Source organism: Theobroma cacao, chromosome 7 (assembly GCF_053813885.1).
Source record: "Theobroma cacao isolate CCN51 chromosome 7, ASM5381388v1, whole genome shotgun sequence".
Lineage (NCBI taxonomy): Eukaryota > Viridiplantae > Streptophyta > Magnoliopsida > Malvales > Malvaceae > Theobroma > Theobroma cacao.
Genome location: NC_142645.1, coordinates 1,435,602 through 1,452,622, shown reverse-complemented (window position 1 = coordinate 1,452,622; position 17,021 = coordinate 1,435,602). Strand labels below are relative to the sequence as shown.

Below are 17,021 nucleotides of genomic sequence, written 5' to 3'. Positions count from 1 at the left end.
TAATAATCGAATTGGTCTCTTTCTCAACCTGCAAAAGAATCCAATTGAAAAAAGGAAAAACAGTAAAGAGAAATATGAATACAAGTAAATATAAGGGAATGATTCATGCCTTGCATTCGATTGAGCAATACTTTGATGTTGAACTTTGTAATTCACATCCACATGCTTCACACTCTTTGCTACTTTTATAGCCACTCTTACTACTAATACTATTATTTTCATGCTGCTTTTCCTGCATCTTTCTATCAATGTAAACAATCTGACCAAAATTCTGAATGTTATCATATTCGATATCAGACAAGTAGAACAAATCTTTTATTATCGAAACCCTAATTCCTAATTGTTGGTATGTAAATTTGAACACCTGAAAAGAGAAAAAAAAAAGATAATTATCGAATAATTAAGAACCAAAGAATACAATTCTAAGGATGAGGAAATTACTTACTTGAAGAACCTGATGACCTTGATGATCAAGAGAGTAGTTCTTGCAACTTTCACAGAACAAAAAACCCAGCATGCAATCTTTGCAGAAGAAAGATTGTTGCCTTGTGCTTGGTTGACACGGGCAAGATTGATGGAACTTTGGTTTTTCTTGCAGCAATGCCATTAACCAAGACAAATCAACCAGGGCTGCCAAGGATGTCATGATTCTCCTCTTTGCTTTTCCAGTGTATTAAGGGCTAGTTTTGTTCTATCAATTACTCACTCTGTGAATAATCGATTGACAAGAATTCTAGGTAAAAATAAAGACAAGGGATTCTGGGGAAAGTAGGGTTTTATTGTATCTACTTGTTATTCAAGAAAACCTACCACAGAGCTAAAGTTTGGGCCAATTTCGATCAAATTAGCCCATTAAGATCCAAAATTTGAAGCCCAATTACCTATTTCCATCCACCTGATTTGGAACAAGTTACTCATAACCCAATTTAAAGGCCCAATATTATGAATAGTGTCTTCATATGTCCACGACCCGTGTCACGTAGTATATATATTAATTCTAATTGTGGCAAAGATCTGATTTTAAGGTGTTTATAAAGAACTCTTCATCAAACTCTGAAAAATATATTGTTGGCTTGTTCATAGGCTCATTTAGCTATGAATTCATTGAATAAGACACCTTGATAAATACATTGATCCGTTATACGTTATGCTATCAATTTATGAGAATTTAATGATTGTGATGATTGTAGATTTAATTATTGTCGAATAATCCTTATTCGGCATGGATGATTCAATACTTTCTCATGTTGGTTCTATACGTAAACCTTAATCAAGTATTTTTTGGCAATTTGTCACCTATTTTCTTTATCATATTACACATGACCATAAAGAATAAAAAAAAATAATAGTTTGATTCTTTGGGTTTCTCAATTTCAATTTTTATAGTTTCGTCTAGTTATTACAAGAATGAAAAAATAACTAATTTTAATACCAAACATGGAAATCTCTTACTCACTTATTAACCATTTATAAATGTTAACGTAAATGTATTATAATAAGAATGTATAGTAAAAATTAACCCCTAAAAATCTTGAAATTAATGTTACTCATAACTATATAATTATAATGTTTAACAATAAATGCTATTATACTTTTAACCTTGAAATTATAATATAATGTTTAAGTGTTTGATAATGATTTTTTAAGAGATATTGGAAAAGTATAGTCATTTGTACTCTGAAGTATACAATTCAATATCCTAATATTTTATTCAATTGATTGTGATTTAACTTTGCATATGTCGCTTCATTGGATCCTCCACATCAGAAAACTCATAAAGTTGATTACCAACCACTGCATATCACTACAAAATTAACGTTGTAACCTAGTGCACCGTAATTTGTTACCATAACACGATGACGTTTGCTATAACAGTTCGGCCTTTACTAGACTACATTGCCAAAAAGGCATTTGAAAGTTAAAACTTGACTAGAATACCTTAAACTACACTTAATGCTACATACTAGTCGTCCACAATTTACCTCGTTCCCAATGCAGGTCTATTCTTTCTCTAAGTGATAATAAAAACTTTTTGAGAAAAAAAAAAAGTTAGCCATAGTTGTTAAATTGAGATTCATATCATTTATCGAAATCTTATTTTTTAGTATCGAGTATCATATCGTATAGTAAGATATAGTAAAAAATTTTAAAATTAATTATAAATAATATTTATATATGTAAAATAAAGAAAAAAATTAAAAAATATTATTTTTTAATAAAAATAAAGATTATAAGACATAAATTGAAAAGATAAATTTTTTTAATTTAAACTTTTAATATATTCATAATAATATAGATTTTTAAATAAAATATGCATTTTATCATATTAATTTATTAATTAAAAATTAAAAACATTTATCATGTTAAAATTAAAAGGGAATTCAATTTTTGTAGTATTTTTTTGTTTAAAATCTAAAAATTGAAACTCATTAATATAAATTTTCATGTTCAACTCAAAAAAAATTAAAAATTAAAATTTTTAATAATTAATTAAATATAAGCTTATAAAAAATGTATTGACTATATCGTACGAGACGTTTTGTATCGTAAAATATGTATTATATATTATACGATATGTTTCGATACTTGATCAAATACGATACAGTTACAATTATATATCATTTTTTATTAATATCATATTATATTGTACGATACGTATCGCGTATCATACGATAATAATAACTAAGTCATGCTTTTGATAAGTCTGTCAATAATTGATATGTCATATGTAATTCTAATATGTTACCATTAAATGTTAAATTATAATTTTTAGCTTCTAAATTATAGTATAACATTTAAATATTTGATAGTTTTGAGTTTAATCTAATTAAAAATACTTAGTTATAATGTTAATGTTAATAATATTTTTATATTTTAACAAAAAATGTGAAATTAAAGATAAAAATTATATAATATTTAATAAAAAATAGACAAAATTATATATTACACACATTGTTTATTCATTAACCAATTTAACAGTTTCTTTTATTTGTTTTAAACAGGTCTTGTTCTTATTGAGTGATTATTATTCTTTTGTTTGGTTTGCTTTCATTGCTGAACCACCACAGCCACTTGTTTAAAAGTGCTTTGTTTCTCACATGAAGGTTCAATCAAGTGAGTACCTCCTAAATCACAATAATAAATTAGACTTGGAATAAGCATTAGCTTGCCTTGTATTTGTATATTAGAAGGAATGAGAAGTTTCTGTCTTTTTGCTTGAAAGTGAAAGAATCAAACTTGGACTCTTTGAATCTGTATTTTCTATTGACTTTTGGGTAGATATACATGATTGAACTATGTGAAACTTAGGGTATCAGCGGCAAAAAGTTGAAATAACACTCTATTGAGATTTTTTCAAATCATTAGACTTTTCTTTTGCATAATAAATTACACTTGATATTATATATTGTTATATATATTTATTCAGTTTTTAATCAAATACGATTTTTACACTTGAAGGAACCACTAGGGTATTTGTCGTTCTTAGAGTTCGTGTATCACGAATCTTACATCAGTAATTGATGGAGTAAATCTTAGATAGATAAATATGAACTTTTCTTCACTTATTAAGAATATCTTTTGAGTTAAAAAAATAGACATATGACAAATTATATCAAAATAAATTTAAATTTTTATTGATGTGGAGCCTCATTAGAGATAAAGAGTCTAGATAAACCCATTCAATAAGATATTGCATAATTGAATGGAGAAAAATACTACAAATCTCACGTTAGTAAAACATGATTTCATTGTGACACAAATTTGAAGTGTTTTTTCATGATATTTAAGTATTTTTTTAATGGTCCCCCACTCCCCCCCAAAAAGAAAGTGGTTGGGAAAGAACATAGCATCACCAACAGTCCCTTGGCCTTTTGTATCCTAGAAGAGGACAAATAGAAAGAGGATATTGTCAAAACGGTACCCCCATCACCAACAGTCCCATGCCCTTTTGTACCCTGGAAAAGGACAAATAAAACAGAGGATATTATCCAAATCCAGCACTAGCAGATATCATAAGCATTTAAAGGTTTATTCCATTCAACTACCAGACAACTTGATCGACAGGACACATATCTGAGAGGATCCTGTATTCGCTTTAGCTTCGAGAAACAGCTTTCCTTATGGCTTAGCTTGTCTTCTTTTGGTTCCTTACTCCAAGTCCACGCCCCAAGTGGCGGAGGGAATGGGGGAAAGTTTTTGAGAGGATCCTTATCAGCAGAACCCTAGGAATCTATCATGTTAATGTTAATACATATATATTTTTTTTAATGTTTTAATTCTGTTATTGGACCTACAAATTTTACCATAGTCATTGTCAGAAGCATAGAGACAAAAGATTATATATGTTATTTCATTTGATTTGAAGTTACAGTTCAATCATGTTGGGGCCGAAAAGCTCATATTGATTTCTTCGTATGCACTTTGCTGCTACCTTTAATATCGCAAATGGACAAACTAATCCTTTCTTCCCCATTTCTGTTGTATGAGAAACATACGAGTATTGCCAAATCAATTACTGGAGGCATTTAGGGCTGCACAGGGTTCGACTAAAGTTCGGCAGGTGACATGGGGATTAAGTACAGTTAATCAGTGTTAAATGCTATGTTTACATTTGTGCAGTTGACGTTTGCTAATGCACAATTCAGAGTTCTCCGCAAATTGCTTTTCAGGTTCTGCTGTTAATTGGGTATCAGCGGCAAAGACTAATGAGTAATGATTCCCAGATTCTGCATTAGAGACTTTCAGCGGCAACTGATGGGCCGCTAGACATCAGTAATTATTATACAAATAATAATAATAATTACTGATGTCTAGACTATGGCCCATAAGTTGCACACGGTCTCGATCGGTTTTTTTCTTTTTTTCTCTTTTTTACTTGCTTCCATAAAATGAGGTTTCCTTTTTGAAATTATTTAGCTTCTTCCTCTCACTTGAATGAATTAAATTCAATTAACAAGAAGTAATTTGGAGATCCAATGACTTTCAGAACAAAATATTCATTATCTTTTTCAGTTAGCCTTACAAATTTAATACACAATTTCTATCAGCTATTAAGAAGACTCATCAGTAAAAATAAAAATTATAGATTAATTCAACTAAAATAAAAACTCAAAAGGGCTTTGTTTTGAGATAAATATTACAGAGTTTATTATATTTATGGAATTTAAAATGTCTTTGTTTTTCTACCAATAGGTTAGAGTAGACATTAAATTGCATTTGAATACGTTGACATTTTTAATCAGGAGCATATGATGATTGGTTTGATTGAAGTTTCTTGGAATTTTGTTCGGGCTATGCAAGCATGTTCATTGAAGAAATTGTTATTTCAACTTTTGGAGAACTTATAAAGTTTAGACTGAAATTTTTGAACATAAAATGAACTTTGTGGTTTTTAGTGGAGATTGGGTTTAATTTTACTTAAAATATAATCTTAAATTTTTGTTATAGGTTCATAATGGCAACTCATGCTAATGAAGTATTCAATGTTGATGGGATTGATCAAGATTATGGTTGTGAAAAATTATTAGATTTGAGTGGAAAGAATCATGATGAACATGAGAATGAAAGATTAAATAATCAAAAAATTTTAGAACTATTTATTAAAATGGAGTTTCAATTATTAGAAGAGGCTTTTGAGTACTATACTAAGTATGCAAAGAGTAAAGGATTTGAAATTTTTAATAATGAAAATAAAAATATCTTCAATGATTCTTCTGTTTATTTGCTTCTTGTTTTCAAGTTTTCATGTATTTCCCAAATATATTGTGTAGACATTACACCCAAATATTTTACTCTGAATAAGATCATATTCCTCTGTTCCTGATTAAAAAAAAATAGTGTACAGAAATTATATAACCCTTTTCTGATTCTGAGGGAAGGAGTTTTGGGTGTGAAAAGGGAACCCCCAAGGTATTCACACTCGTAGGAAAGACGAGGGGACTTAGGCGCTAGGATCTGCCCAACCTACCATGTGATACAATATTTGAGTTTTTTTTTTATGATATTTAAGTTTTTTTTAATAGTTTTAATTTGTTTCGGAAAGTGATCGCTGCGTTGTTTGTGGTAGCAGAATTCAAGCCAAAAGGATACGTTTGATAATGATCTTCTACGCGTTTTTGGATGCCAGAAACTACTTTAGCCAAGGCTTAGTAGATGGTCTCGTGGGAGGCAACGCAAACCCGCTCCATATGCCACTGTTTGAATGCAAAGACCAGCCGTAAAATGCCATAATGCCACGTGTATCTATTTGACCAGATACACTTTCCGTAAAAAGAGTTCTTATTAATTTTTTTACGAAAAAATTAATTAAAAATTTAATACCCTTATCTCTTCGGGAAAAAAAAATGATTACGTAATATTTATTATTATTAATAACAAAGAAATCATTAAGCGAGTGACAAGACACCATCCATGCACGTGAGAGAAAAAGCGCTTGGTAAGGTAATGTTGTATTAAGCGCTTGCTCTATTTGCTTGTCTGGGCCAATTGGAAAAAGAAAAAGTAAACATAGGGTATAAAAAATTAAGCAATAAAATTTTAATTTAATTAGGTATAATTTTTGTAATTATTTTCTCATTATTACTTGCTTTTTTTTTTCCCTCTTCCTTTGTTCTCTTAGCAAAACATAATAATTCTTTTCTTTTTCTTCCCCTATCTTTCCCGATTTGATCTCTTCCTCCTTCGAATTTCACACACCACTATGATTACAAACTCAAAATCATTATCTCCTAGACATTAACATCATATAGTAAAATTTTCAACAACAACGATGAAAATTTAATAAATTTACAAATTTTTTTATCAAAAATAATAACTAAAATTTTATAACATTTTACCTTAAAACGTTTTAAATTTAAAATTGATATCACAAGAGGTTGATTGAAATTCGAGTTGTTACATTTTACAGATGGGGGTTGTGATTGATATTGATGAGAAGTGATAAAGAGAGATAAAGGGTAAAGAGAGAGAATTTAGAAGGTAATAAAATTAGTGAGGGAAATGAATATGGATTTTTTAAAATATTAACATTTTATTAACTATAATTAACTATTGATATTGGATTGTTAAGGGGAAATAATACACTTTGAGATAAAAGGAACTGAAGTATATTTAGGACATTGTTGCAAACGTATAGAGAAAAAAAAAAAGCAAAATGCTTCAAAAAATCTTAAATTATTCAAGGTTATTCAAATAAGTTCTTATTTTTCTATTGTATTCAATTAAATTCTTTTATTTTTATTTTGAATTAAGTAAATTTTTATGACTAATGATTGATTAATTGTAATTAATTTAAAATATCATTTATCATTTTATACTTAATAGTTTTAATGTAGAAAGTGAAAATACCACATAACCATGTCATCATGCCTCTTTATTATTCATTATGATATGTCAGCACACCATGTAACTTAAAATGACAAGCTAATTGTTAATTATAAGAGTTTATTTAGCTTATTTGATTTAAAATAAAAATAAAAAGACTTAATTGAATGTAATAAAAAAATTTATTTAAATTTTTTTAGATAAAGACTTATTCAAAATAGAAGCTTGTCTTCTTCATAGGAAGTAATAATGGAATTCGTCTCTTTCCCAACATGCAAAAGAATCCAATTGAAAAAGGAAAAACAATAAAGAGAAATATGAGTACAAGTAAATATAAGGGAATGATTCATATTGTGCATTCAATTGAACAGTACTTTGATGTTGAACTTTGCATGTCACATCCACATGCTTCACACTCTTTGCGACCTTTATAGCCACTCTTACCGCTATCACTACTTTCCATACTTCCATACTTCTGCTTTGCTTGCTTTTTAATAATATTTTATTTTAGTTTTCGATACTTACACTTTTTTTTTACAAATTTAGTTATTTTTGTTTTTTTTAATTTATTATTTTGGATTCTCTCAATTATTGTTTATTCAATTATTTGTTGCATAAAAATTTATGTGTACGAATTATTCATGAAAATTTTGTTAGAGGTTTTTTTTTAAAAAAAATATGTTAAATTGAAATTATGTAGGAAAAATTTTTTAATGAGAGGTTTAAAGAAGTTATAGCAGTTAATTAGTGGAATCCCTTAATAATTTAGAGAATATGTTGATTGTTTTTTTATTATTTTATTTGAAAATATTTGGAAAAAATTGTATTTAAAGAAACTATGTTTACTTTTTCTATAAATATTTAATGAAATTTTAGTTTTTCAATTAATCAAATATATATGAGGTGACAAAATATGAACATGGTATTGACGTAAACAAATTATTATTATACGAGTATTCGCAAGTAATCAATTCGATAATATAGGGTTTAACTAACTTAAATTTGATTATGAGACGGATTTAGGTAATATTTTTAGTATCTGACTTAAGTTCAAATAGGTTTTATGTATGACCTTAAGTTATCTTAAACCTGAACCTCATATTATATATATATATATATGTTATATTTTCTAATATTTTAAAAATTTATAATTTGTAAAATTCAAATCTTTATCTTCTTTTATCTTCAACAATACTATTTGTCATCTTAACTAATTAATTTTTTATATGACTTTTTGTTATTTAATCGGGTATTTAATTGATTCATATAATTGGCATATGGTACTATATTATTAGGGTTCAATTTTGAATAATATTTTATGAGTTTATTCTAATTTTGATAAAGTTTAGATTTTTTTAATTAAACGAGTTTGGAGTATGATATCTCAAAAAAAAAAAAAAACACAGAAACCCCCATTTTTTTCATACTTTCAGATCGGTTTACGACCGACGGGGGCGGTGTCTAACATTTGATCTTATCGTTAGGTGATTAAACTCTTGTATAATAACCCATCGATAAAGATAGAGTTCAGCCGTTTTGTCAGTTATATACGTCAATGTCTGAGATTTATTTGTACGACGAACTTACAGTAAGATGACCTTACCTAACTGTAACACTCCCTCTTTATTAGGGCAACTCCAGCATGCCAAAAAAAAACCTCACCCTTTGATTGCTGCTACTGCAAGCCCGGCGATGGCGAGAGTCTTTGAGAAGAGCCTTACCAGAAAGGATAAAGAGAAGGGCTTGATGATTAGCAATACAGAGGCAAGCCTCCGTCTGCTTCCCGGACACAACTCACCATTGATGGTTAAAAGTGCAAACAGATGCATGGTTTTCGAGTTCATGGTTGATGGGGAATCGTCCTGTATTATTCGGGGAAGAGAGTGGAGAGAATTCATCGGCGACTATAACGTTGGTTCTATTGTAACCCTTTACCGTGAGGATGATGACAGCTACAAGATCCAAGTGCGGTGATGGATGAAATCGGTATCTTCATCATCATCATCAGCATCATCATGTGGTATAAGCAAATCCTTTTGATATATGATCATGGACTTTTGAGTTGATGTTTTGTTTGAATCTTAATCTTGTATCAGTTTCTCATTATATCTATCAGACATCATGTATTGGCAAAACTGTTTTGTTGAATCTTAATCTTAATGTTCTTGTGTTTATTTGTGCCTTGTTTTGAACTTAATTCCATCAGCAGCAACTTCCTCAGGCAAAATCCCATCCAAACAGACAGGGGTGAGAGGATGGTGTCTTGTCTTTAAAATTTTTAAAATTATTTATTTATTATATATATTTTTTCAAAATTTTTATTTATTATATATAATATATTGATCTCATAAGCCTTACTCAATTTTATTTTAATTTTTAAATTTCCCCTCACCTCTTTTTTTTTTTTCAATTCTCTTTTATTTTTTTATTTTTACTTTACTTTCTTCTCTGTAACTCAACATTGGGCCTTCTCGTTAGTGGTGGTATGCAAATTTTTTAAAGTTTTGAAGTGGGATTTTTTTTTTTGCCTTGAATCTATCAGAATTCTTGATTCAATATTTAAGTATTTTTTTTAGAGCATCGGAAAATATTGAACCAGGAAAAAGCAAATATAAGATGGAGTAAGACTTTGATGTTTTCTTCAACTTGGTTTCCCCTTTGCCTCTAAACCATTTTTCCCCCTTGTTCCCAACCTTGCCTTCCTCAGAAAAAAGAAAACTTTGCATAGATTCTTAATCGTTAAACCTAATCCTTTTATTGGTTTCAAAGAATTTCGTCTGATTTGTGCCCTCCGATGTTAGCTTTATTGCAATACCAAGAAAGCAAGGGGATTTGAAGTCTTGCTGTCAAGAATGTTTGAAACTTAAGGTTAGGATTAGGGTTGATTAGAGCTCGTAATAGGGTTTATTGCTTTAGCCAGGGTGTACCAAATTGCAATGCATAATCTGAAAATGCTTATTCCGGAGTATAACTTTTCATTTTTAGAATATAATATTTGCTAATAATGAAAAGGCCAAGGTACTAGGATGATAATTGACTTTGTATGTCGAGAGTAAATGCTCATGGACTGGTTGGTAGGTCTGTCTGTTCCAGTTGCTAGTATTGGCTTACATGTGAGGGAAAAGCGTTTAAACTTACGGTTAGAGTTATGGCTTGTAATTAGGATTAGTGCGTTAGCCAATTGGCATTAGGATTGCATTTGATACTCAAAATATCAAAACCCGAAATAGTGCAAATTGATTTTCTTACTTAATATATTTTTTCTGCAGCTTTAAAAAAAAATATAAATTTTTTGTGCTTGTTTGTGCTTGCTGCCTTCATTGAATTCCTGGCTACTCTAGTTGGTGGGGTTGTCAAATAATCCTTATTTGACAATGGATAAGATTTGATATCTTCTCATAATCGAGTATATTTGCTAGAGACGTAAATGGGTAGTGTATTCACTATTTTCTAATATAGAATTTGAAATTATTTAGTTATCAAAATATTTAAATTTTATTAAAATTTGTATAAAATTATGAAATATTATTCAAAATTGAATCTTAATAGTAAAAAATTATCCGTCAATTATTCAAATCCATTAAATACCATTTACGTTGACAAAATTGACAAAAACTTGAGTGCTTCCCATCCTCTTAGAAAGAAAATTTTACATATTTAAGTTTACACATAGTTCAACTAATATATGAACTAATATAAACTAATATTACATTTGTTAATTTACAAAAAAAAATTACATTGGTTGAGATGGCAAAGAGGATAAAATTTCAAATCTCACAAAATCTAATTAAATTTGGATTTAAGGTATTCTAAAAGTAATACTTGAATCCTATTAAAATCCGTTTCGAGTTTAAAAAGCCTTACCCTAATCCCCCATAACTGAATATATAAAGTATCTTAACCCTATGTCATCAAGTTGGGTAAACCCAAATTCATGTCAAATTTTAAAAATCTTATAAATCACCCTAATCCTATATTATTGTGTTGAATGCCCACATGTATATGTCAGAGAAGGTCGACGTCACCATTCCTCACTCGTTCCGAAGAATGCCACCAATTTCAAATTTCCCGTGACACCCACTAATTGTCACATTCGTGTTAAATTTGAATCAACGGCTAATATATAGCTAGAGAAAGGAATCTACAAAAGTATTCTGACATAATGTTTTCCTCAAGCCACTTTGATTTTACCCACCATGCATTACCAAGTTTGACTAAGTCAAAGAATTGTATCCTACCCCATAATTTATCCTTCAAGGTAATCACATTGCGTGACAACCATATACAGACCATGTGACATTCATAACGAAAGCCATATCCCAAATTTTCAGCTTGCGTACTGAATCAAGCCATGCCATGATAACTGGCTGTCTTCACTAGTGAAAGATGAGTGGAATAACTACTTCTCTTCCCAGCCTTAGAGTCAAAACGTCTCGTAGTTATGAAAAATCAAGGAATTCAACTCCGGTTCCGCTGAAAGGTAAGTATAAAAATAATCATATTATATATACATATAAAGTTTTATTTATATAATTATTATATATTTATAAATTAAAATTTGTAAATAATTAAATATTTTTTACTTAAAAATATAAATATAAATAATTAATTTTTATTAAAAATATATTCATTTTATCTAAATTAACTTGTTATAACAATTTTTACACAATTACGCCCATAGTTTTCTTTTGAAACTGCTTGATTATACTTTATCTTTCATATACATGAGTCTTGGCCTGCCTCAAGATTATGGAATAGTGATACAAAGAATACTATTGTCAAAAAAATAAAAATAAAAACAAGGCAAAATAGTGGGATAAAACGAAACAAACTACACTTAAACTACACTTAACTACACTTAATGCTTTAGACTACTCGTTACCTCATTCCTAATGCAGGTCCATTCTTTATCTCAGTGGTAATAGAAACTTTTCGAGAAAAAAAAGTTAGCCATGCTTTTGATAACTCTATCAATTGATACATCATATGTAAATATAATATGTTACCATTAAATGTTAAATTATAAATTTTTAGCTTCTAAATTATAGTACAACATTTAAATATTTGATAGTTTTGAGTTTAATCTAAGTAAAATACTTAGTTATAATGTTAATGTTAATAATATTTTTGTATCTTAACAAAAAAATGTGAAATTAAAGATAAAAATTACATAATATTTAATAAAAAATAGACAAAATTATATATTACACACATTGTTTATTCATTAACCAATTTAACAGTTTCTTTTATTTGTTTTAAACAGGTCTCGTTCTTACTGAATGATTATTATTCTTTTATTTGGTTTGCTTTCATTTGCTGAACCACTACAGCCACTTGTTTAAAAGTGCTTTGTTTCTCACATGAAAGTTGAACCAAATGAATACCTCCTAAATCACAATAAAAAAATTAGACTTGGAATAAGCATTAGCTTGCCTTGTATTTATTAGAATTACTCTTGACGTGCTCAACTTGGGTTAAGAAGAAAGTTGCTTACCTTTTAGACTTGAAAGTGAAAGAATCAAGCTTTGATTCCTTTTTAATCTGTATATTAGAAGGAATGAGAAGCTTTATCGCAATACCAAGAAAGCATGGGGATTTGAAGTCTTGCTGTCAAGAATGTTTTGTACTTAGGGTTAGTGCTTTATCCAATTGGCATTAAGATTCTTTGCTCTTTGACAGAGAAATATGGATATAAAGTGATTGGCTTTCATACTTGTGAGCTACTTATCATTATGTAAGGGACTCAACTAGAAAACAAGCCCGGGATCTCTACCTTCAACCTGGTTTACAAAGAAGGCCAGCATCAACCCATGGGTAGACAAGAATCAATTAACAAACAAGACCAATCAGCCATAAACCCTCTCAAGAGCTTCTTCATAGAAACTAATTATTCACTAACCTAACAATCTGAGAGAAGGCCTACTTTCTTGCACCTACTTTTTCCTATTCATCCCCTTTTCCTTTCTTTCTTTCCTTTTTCTTTTTTCCATTCTGACGTAAACACGTTACAATGGCCATAAACTCTCGGGGGGTAAGACAATCTTGGAAAAAAGATTCGCAAATGTGGTAAGGGAAGTCACATGAGCTCTAGTGCCATTCAACCTGGTGATATCCCCATTAATTATACACAGTGACATGGGAACTTCTTAGAAGCATCAGCCTACAAACTCCATTATTTCCTAATCGAGAGCAGCTCAAAACTTCGAAGAGGGTTATCATCATCACGGCTTCCTCTAACACGGGCAGCACAACTAGATGTTTTGGCGTCAAAGGCAAGTTGGATTCTTGTGTGGTAGACATGCGACCACCACTTGATACAAGTCTGTTCTGTTGAATGTCACTGGGTTCACCCGATGAACTAGCATGCCTGCTCGCTGCTACAGCTCTTCTTGAAGTGCTACCATATCGAGAAGAATTGCGTCTTTTATCTGAATCAGGGTGCACATGCTTTGACAAAATTACATCCTCAGCAGTCTTGTGTCTAGAATGATCACGTCAAGGATCAATTATTTTTTCCTATTTTTGGGACTAAAGTAAAGTTACTAAACTACCATCTTCTAAATCAAATAGTTGAGACAATCAATTATTAAAGTTCCAATAATCAGGTATGGTTATATTACCTTAAGTAGAAATTAAAAGAAAGCAGACTTGAGATTTTTTCTGGTCATTCTATAACTGATCCTGCAGTTAAACCTGCTCTTCCACTGGTATGCCGCCCTTTCGAGCTTCCACCAACCTGTGGGCACTTCAAAACAGTCCAGTCAAAGACATAATCAAACTGATAACCTTCTCTTTTAGTTCAGTATTTTAATTAGGTTAAACTCAAAACTATCAAATATGTAAATGTTATACTAAAAGTTATAATAACATTACAATTAAATTATAACGTGCAATTGGCTCAGCATCTGGTGCACTATCAGCTATGTGTCTGTCGGTCAAGATGGTTGGTCGTTAAATCGAATAAACCTTGAACATTGGCTTAATGGTTGAAAGCAAGTGGTCTTCTCTAAAATGGAGGAATGCTTATGATATGATGGATGATGTTGGCTTCATTTGGTGGGTCTGTTTTATTAATAGCTTGACGTTTCAGGCGGTGCTACTCCATCCACCTTGGGCAGCAGTTGTCCCTTTTCTTTTTGTAGCTACGTTACTAATATCGAATTGGTCTCTTTCTCAACCTGCAAAAGAATCCAATTGAAAAAAGGAAAAACAATAAAGAGAAATATAAGGGAATGGTTCATACCTTGCATTCAATTGAGCAGTACTTTGATGTTGAACTTTGTAATTCACATCCACATGCTTCACACTCTTTGCTACCTTTATAGCCACTCTTATTGTTACTACTTCCATGCTGCTTTTCTTGTGACTATCTATCAATGTAAACAATTGAATCAAGATTTTTTATATTATCATATTCGATATTAGATAAGTAAAACAAATCTTTTATTATCGAAATCTTAATTCCTAATAGTTGGTACGTGAATTTGAACACTTGAAAAGAAAAAAATAATTATCGAATAATTAGGAACCAATAATGCACTTATAAGGATGAGGAAACTACTTACTTGAAGAACCTGAAGAACTTGTTGACCTTTATGATCAAGAGAGTAGTTCTTGCAACTTTCACAGAAGAAAAAACCCAGCACGCAATCTTTGCAGAAGAAAGATTGTTGCCTTGTGCTTGATTGACATGGGCAAGATTGATGAAACGTTGGCTTTTCTTGCAGCAATGCCATTAACCAAGACAAATCAACCAGGGCTGCCAAGGATGTCATGATTCTCCTCTTTCCTTTTCCAATGTATTACGGGCTAGTTTTGTTCTATCAATTACTCACTCTATGAATAATCAATTGACAAGAATTCTAGGTAAAAATAAAGAGATTCTTGGGAAAGTAAGGTTTATTGTGTCTACTTTTCATTCAAGAAAACTCACCATACACAGCTAAAATTTAGGCCGATTTATATCAAATTAGCCCATTAAAACCCAACATTAGAAACCCAGTTACTTTTTTCCATCAACCTGATTTGGGCCAAATTAGTCTCAAAAACCCAATTTAAAGGCCCAATATTATGCATAGTTTCTTCTTCATGCGTCACTGTCTTCATGGCATGTATTTAAATTCTAATTTTACATAGAGCTAACTTTAAAAGGTGTTTATAAAGAACTTGTTATAATAAACTCTGAATAATATATTTCATTAGGTTATTTTAGCTATAAATTCAATAAATAACACACTTTGTAAAAGGCAAACTCTTTAAATATATTTGATCTGTTGTAAATTACTTTATCAATTTTGTTAGAGTTTTGATGATTACTATATATTCGTGGATTTAATGATTGTTTGATATGGATAATTCGATACGTAATTGTTTTTTCTGGTTGAAAAATGTAACTTTCAAGAGTTTTTGAAAATTAAGTATTCATGAAAATTGGAATTACCCTTGATATGTTTCCTCGATTAGAGCCATGCTGCACGTGCGTAACCACAGAAGCTGTTAAAAGCATTTAAAATTACACGACAGGTTCGATTAAAGATTGGTAAGAATTAACACAATATATGATCATAAAAATATATGTACATCATTTTAAATTATTATTACTAGCTTTACAGATTGGTGAGAAATCTTGAAGCGGTTTTTTTTTTCTTTTGTTTTTCAAACAAATACACAAAAAGCCGACACATTTTCCTCTATTTATTTCAGATTAAAGTAACTTTCAAAATTAACAATGTACATTAAAAAGCGACTACAAATTAGAGTTTGCTAGTTACAAATTTGAATTAGTTGGTGAATTTGTTTCATCTTGGGCATCATCATCTAGTAACAGTTGAAACTTTGGAATGTTGTGAAGTTGGGCAACTGGTTTTACTTGCTTTCTTGGAGCTTGATTTGGATCTATTATATATTTTCCTGAGTAGAGATTTGCTTCTGATGGACCTGTCTCTTCATGAACTACAGGGGAAGCTTCATCTTCGGAGAAGACAAGGCAGGTCCCAATTGTTTCTTCATATTCTCCAATCAGCTGGGCTCTTCTTCCTCCATCTACAACCCAAAGCCAGGATTAATGCTTCACATGTGTGCATTAGTTAAACATGATTATTATTCCCTACATATTATTACTGATTAGATTTGTATTTTCAATAGCCAAAAATAAAACAAGTTGCAATATCCAAATTGTGGTCCTATTTGGAATCTTGGAGCCCAAGATTTTCATTTGCTTAATGAGCTCAGTTAAGATATTTCATAATGAACTATATAATATTTAATTTTAAATTGAGCTATAGATAATAAAAAAATAAAGACACCATATTTGGATAAAGAAACTCAAGTCAAAATCTGTTTGATTCGAATTTCAATTTCCTTTTACAGATTTAATTAATTTGTTTTTGCTGATTTTTTTTTTTGGATTCTCTCAATTACAATTTACTCAATTGTCTGTTGCATACAAAATTGATGAGTACCAATTGTTTTCTGAAACTCTTGTTAAAGATGTTTCTTAAAATATGTTAGAGTAAAATTGTATGTGAGAAATTCTTTTTTATATGAAATCTTTATAGTAGTTGTAGCAGTTACTGATAAGATGGATTAATTAGTGGAGATTTTTGAAATTTTTGATAATACGTTGATTGTTTTTTATTATTTTATCTAACAAAGTTTAAAAGAAAAAATTGTTTTTCATGAAAACATTTTTATTTTTT

The 17,021-nt window shown here is 30.0% G+C and overlaps 1 pseudogene; it reads right to left on the bottom strand.

Moving 5' to 3' along the window:
- Nucleotides 1-13,495: 13,495 nt before the first annotated feature.
- Nucleotides 13,496-14,673, bottom strand: LOC148761398 (casein kinase 1-like protein 9; annotated as a pseudogene).
- Between the last annotated feature and the right edge of the window lie 2,348 nt (nucleotides 14,674-17,021).